The sequence below is a fragment of the Suncus etruscus genome, chromosome 8 (assembly GCF_024139225.1).
Source record: "Suncus etruscus isolate mSunEtr1 chromosome 8, mSunEtr1.pri.cur, whole genome shotgun sequence".
In the NCBI taxonomy this organism is placed as follows: Eukaryota; Metazoa; Chordata; class Mammalia; order Eulipotyphla; family Soricidae; genus Suncus; species Suncus etruscus.
This window is the reverse complement of record NC_064855.1, coordinates 16,348,362-16,354,361: the sequence shown is the minus strand read 5'-3', so window position 1 is coordinate 16,354,361 and position 6,000 is coordinate 16,348,362.

The following is a 6,000-nucleotide window of genomic DNA, read 5'->3' as shown; positions in this document are numbered from 1 at the left end:
GAGATGGGCACAGGGGTGAGGGGGGGGGGAAGCTAAAAACAAACTCCCTAAATGCCTGGTCTCCCAAAAGTAAAATCTGGGGGCTGGAGAGATAGCATGGAGGTAGGGCATTTGACTTGCATGCAGAAGGACAGTGGTTCGAATCCTGGCATCCCAATGGTCCCCCAGCCTGCCAGGAGTGATTTCTGAGTGTAGAACAAAAAGTGACCCCTGAGTGCTGCCGGGTGTGACCCAAAAAACAAACAAACAAAAAAACAAAAGTAAAGTCTGTACTCCATTGAATATCTCCCCAACTCCCAGATATGTGTTATGTCTTAAATATAATTATTTGGGCCAGAGAGATTGCACAGCTGTAGGGTATTTGCCTTGCACATGGCCAATCCATTTTTTTTTTTTTTTTTGGTTTTTGGGCCACACCCGGTAACGCTCAGGGGTTACTCCTGGCTATGTGCTCAGAAGTTGCTCCTGGCTTGGGGGACCATATGGGACACCGGGGGATCGAACCGCGGTTCGTCCAAGGCTAGCGCAGGCAAGGCAGGCACCTTACCTTTAGCGCCACCGCCCGGCCCCATCACACATGGCCAATCCAGAGATTGCACAGCGGTATGGTGTTTGCCTTGCACGTGGCCGATCCAGGACGGATCCAAAAACATATATATATATATATACATACATACATACATATGTATATATGTAAATAACTCTCCAGATTAGATGACTATTGTCCCATATAGTTTCTTTCTTTTTTTTTTTTTTTTTTTTTTTTGGTTTTTGGTTTTTGGGCCACACCCGGCGATGCTCAGGGGTTACTCCTGGCTGTCTGCTCAGAAATAGCTCCTGGCAGGCAGTGGGGACCATATGGGACACCGGGATTTGAACCAACCACCTTTGGTCCTGGATCAGCTGCTTGCAAGGCAAACGCCGTTGTACTATCTCTCCGGGCCCCCATATAGTTTCTTAAATTTCTGGTGCACTCATTTTTGTTTTTTTCCTTTTCTTTGTGGGCTTCCCAAGCAGAGTTTAGGGGGCATAAGTATCCAACTGAATTTTTGTTTTTGTTTTTGTTTTGGGGCCACAACCGGCAGCACTCAGGGGTTACTCCTGGTTCTGCACTCAGAAATCTTCCTGGTAGGCTCAGGGACCATATGGGATGCCAGGAATCAAACTTAGGTCTGTCCTAGGTCCTTCACATGTAAGACATATGCCCTACCATTGTACAATTGCTCCGGCCCAACCAACTGCATTTTTTTTGTTTGTTTGTTTGTTTGTTTGTTTTTGGTTTTTGGGCCACACCCGGCAGTGCTCAGGGGTCACTCCTGGCTGTCTGCTCAGAAATAGCTCCTGGCAGGCACGGGGGACCATATGGGACACCGGGATTCGAACCAACCACCTTTGGTCCTGGATCGGCTGCTTGCAAGGCAAACGCCGCTGTGCTATCTCTCCGGGCCCCTCCAACTGCATTTTTTAGTTTTGGATCTTTTTGTGCAGTATATGGAACTATTCCCATTCTGTGCTCAGAGTTCACTTCTAGTGGCATTTAGGCAATCATGCAATGCCAGAGATTGAACAGGGATCAACTGCCTGAATTTGATAAGCACCTTAACCCCTGTACTATAGCTCAAATCTCCAATTATTTTTGAATAGACCCTCATTTTCTTTTGTTTTTGTTTTGATTATTTTGGGGCTTATATCCAGTGGTGCTCAGAGACTACTCCTATACCAGGAGACAATATGGGGTGATGGAGCAAGTGTCCTACCCTCTGCACTATTATTGCTCCAGCCCCTATTTTTGTCTTCACTCTTTCCCAAAGTACGTGTTAGCAGCCTTGGGTGAAGGGCACTGGATCCATCTAAGGCACAGTATTTTGTGTGTGTGTGTGTGTGTGTGTGTGTGTGTGTGTGTGTGTGATTATAATGATGATGCTTTTAACTTAAAGAAGCTAGATTTGGGGGGCATTAGGTGTTGGGTTTGTGTTTGTTTGTTTTTCTGAAAAGGGATCAAATATTTCAGGACCTCTGCTCTAGACTACACTAGACCTCTGCTCTAGAGCCATGGAATCGCAGGCCCGGCCCAAACTGTGATCTTCCTGATATGTGGCCCACACATGTAAAATGAGAGGACAGTAGGACTTAATGCTTCTATCTCCAAATCTATTCCTTTTTAGCCCTGAATACTTCTTTTTCTGTTTATTTTTGTAACCACCTCTAGAAGTGCCCTAGAGACTATATGGAATGCCAAAGAATTGAACTCAGGGGCCCGGAGAGATAGCACAGCGGTGTTTGCCTTGCAAGCAGCTGATCCAGGACCAAAGGTGGTTGGTTCGAATCCCAGTGTCCCATATGGTCCCCCGTGCCTGCCAGGAGCTGTTTCTGAGCAGACAGCCAGGAGTAACCCCTGAGCACCGCCGGGTGTGGCCCAAAAACCAAAAAAAAAAAAAAAAAAGAATTGAACTCAGGCCGTCTGCATTCAAGGCAATAGCCTCCCCCACTATACTATCACTCTGGCCTCTACTTTATTTTTGTTTCTGGGCAACATCCAGTGGCATTCAGGAGTTGCTCCTGGTTCTGCATTCAGAAACTACTCCTTGTAGGCTTGGGGAACCATATGGGATGCTGGAGACCAAACCCGTATCAGCCGTATACAAGGCAAATGCCTACCTGCTGTGCTATCGCTCCAGCTCCATGACCCCTATTTTATAGTCCTGAGATGGCTAGCACATGTTATGCTTAATTCACTGTTAAGTGAAAGACAGAAATCTCTTCATTGCTATTTCTTCATTTGCAGTAGCCATAAATATTTTTTAGGGCCAGAGAGATAGCACAGCAGTAGGGTGTTTGCCTTGCACAGTCGATCCAGGACAGATGGTTTCGAAGCCTGGCATCTCATATGGTCCCCTGTGCCTGCCAGGAGCAATTTGAGCACAGAGCCAGGAGTAACTTCTGTGCACTGCCAGGTGTGACTTAAAAAACCAAAAACCAAAAATAAATAAATTAATATTTTTTAGTTTTTTGTTTGTTTGTTTTTTTGGTCACACCCGGCAGTGCTCAGGGGTTACTCCTGGCTCCACGCTCAGAAATCGCTCCTGGCAGGGTCGGGGGACCATATGGGACGCCGGGATTCAAACTGATGACCTTCTACATGAAAGGCAAACGCCTTACCTCCATGCTATCTCTCCAGCTCCAATTTTTTTAGTATTTTTTAGGAGGATCAACTAGAATAACATGAATTTGGGGTCGGAGTGGTGGCATAGGCGTAAGGTGTCTGACTTGTGCGCACTAACCTAGGACGGACCGTGGTTGGATCCCCTGCGTCCCATATGGTTCACCAAGCCAGAGGTGATTTGAGAGTGCATAGCCAGGAGTAACCCCTGAGCGTTACTGGGGGTGTGGCCGAAAAACAAAACAAAACCAAAAAACGAAAACAGGGGCTAGAGAGATAGCATGGAGATAGGGCATCTGCCTTGCATGCAGAAGGACGGTGGTTCAAATCCTGGCATCCCAAATGGTCCCCCGAGCCTGCCAGGCATGATTTCTGAGTGTAGAGCCAGGAGTAACCCTTGAGAACTGCCGGGTGTGACCCCCCCAAAAAAAAAAACAAACAAAAAAATCCAAAACATATGAATTTAATATTGTGATGTCTGGGGCTAGAGTCAGTGGGTATATCACATCCTTGCCTGGGGCAGACTGGGGGGCGGGTTGATTCCCAGCAAGACACATTCCCCAAGCTCTGCCAGAAATGACACCTTAATACACAGCCAGGAGTAAGTTCTAGGCACTGCTAGATGTGGCCCAAAAGCATATTTTAAGAATTGGGGAACCAGGAGGCCGGAGAGATAGCATGGAGGTAAGACATTTTTCCTTTCATGCAGAAGGACGTCGGTTCGAATCCCGGCATTCCATATGGTCCCCTGTGCCTGCCAGGGGGTGATTTCTGAGCCTAGATGCAGGAGTAACCCCTGAGCACTGCCGGGTGAGACCTAAAAACCAAAAACCAAAAAAAAGAATTGGGGACCAGGGTCTGGAGAAATAGCACAGTGGTGTTTGCCTTGCAAGCAGCCGATCCAAGGACCAAAGGTGGTTGGTTCGAATCCCGGTGTCCCATATGGTCCCCCGTGCCTGCCAGGAGCTATTTCTGAGCAGACAGCCAGGAGTAACCCCGAAGCATCGCCGGGTGTGGCCCAAAAAACAAAACAAAAAAAAAGAATTGGGGACAAGAGAGGGGCCGGAGAGAAAACATGGAGGCCGGAGAGAAAAACATGAGTGTGACCCCAAAAAAAATTGGGGACCAGAGAGATGTAAAGTAGATAAGGCACTAGCTTTTTATGTGGCTGATGGGAGTTCAGTCCTCGGCTCCCCATATCCTTCCAGTGATCCCTGAGCACAGAGCCAAGAGTAAACCCTTAGCACATCGGGTATGGCTCAAAATCCTAAGAAAAAATTTTTGAAATTTTAATTATATGGGCCGAGTGATAGCACAGTAGTAGGGCATTTGCCTTGCACGTGGCCAACCCAGGACAGACCCAGGTTCAATCCTCAGCTTGGTTTCCCAAGCCTGCCAGGAGCAATTTCTGAGCATAGAGCTAGGAGTAAGCCCTGAGCACCAGCGAGTGTGGTAAAAAAAAAAAAACAAAAAACCCTCACACAACATTATATACTTGGGCATATCCTTTCAAATTACAGAAAGTCTAAGATAAAGAAAAAATGCAAAACTTGAAGTCCCCTAGAAGATATAGCAGGAGAAAAACCTGATTACCTAGGTGTATCAGGAAGCCTTTAGATACAATCCCCAAGTCACAGTCTGTAAAACAAAATAATTGATAAGTTAGACCTCACCGACATGAAAGGCAATTTGCTCAGCCACCACACATGCTTCCTGAGCAGAGTCAGGAAAAGCACCTCAACCTCATGGCACCCAGCTCTGCTGAATCAAAACAGAAACAAAACCCCAAACATCTGCTCTGCCAAAAACAATGTCAAGAGACTGAGCACTTAAGCCACAGAATGCGAGAAAATATTTTCAAAAGGCACGTGACTAGTCTTTAAAATATACAAAGAGCTCTTAAAATTCAACAATAAAAAAGGGTCAAGACCTTACCAGACCTCTCACTGAAGAAGATAGACAGATGGCAAATACGCATATGAATAGAAACTCCCCAACTTTTGTCACCAGTGAATTGCAAATGCTAACAATGAGGGCCTTAAAGTGCTGAAAGCAGGCTGGGAGGGCCAGGCTGGATCTCAGCACCACAGATAATCCCTGGAGTACTACAAGAAATGATCCCGGAGCATCCCTGAGCATGGCTGGCTGTAGCCCCAGAAACAAACAAACAAAAAAAAATTAAAAAACAGAAAGAAAAACCTGATACTACCAGTGTCAGTTAGCACATGGAGCATGAAGTAAGAGGCACTCTCGGGGCCCGGAGAGATAGCACAGCGGCTCGCCTTGCAAGCAGCCGATCCAGGACCAAAGGTGGTTGGTTCGAATCACGGTGTCCCATATGGTCCCCCGTGCCTGCCAGGAGCTATTTCTGAGCAGACAGCCAGGAGTAACCCCTGAGCACCGCTGGGTGTGGCCCAAAAACCAAAAACCAAAACAAAACAAAAAAAACAAAGAGGCACTCTCACTTGTTGGAGGGGTGCCAGATGATGCAAGCACCAGAAAACAAGTGGTGGTTTCTTACAAAACTAAATATGTTCTTATCATATGATCTAGCAGCTTGGGGGATTTGTTTGGAGGATTTTTTTTGGCGGGGGACTATACCCGGCAATGATCAGGAGTTACTTTTGGCTCTATACTCAAGAATCTCTGGTGGCAGGCTTAGAGGAATATATGGGATGCCAGGAATCGAACTTATATAGATCAGGTGCAATGTCAGTGTCCTCCCTGATGTGCTATCACTCTGGACCTTGATTCAGCAATTTTACAATTTACCCAAATGACTGGCCAGAGAGATACTATAGTATGTAATGTGCTTCTTTACATGCAGCCAACCTGTATCC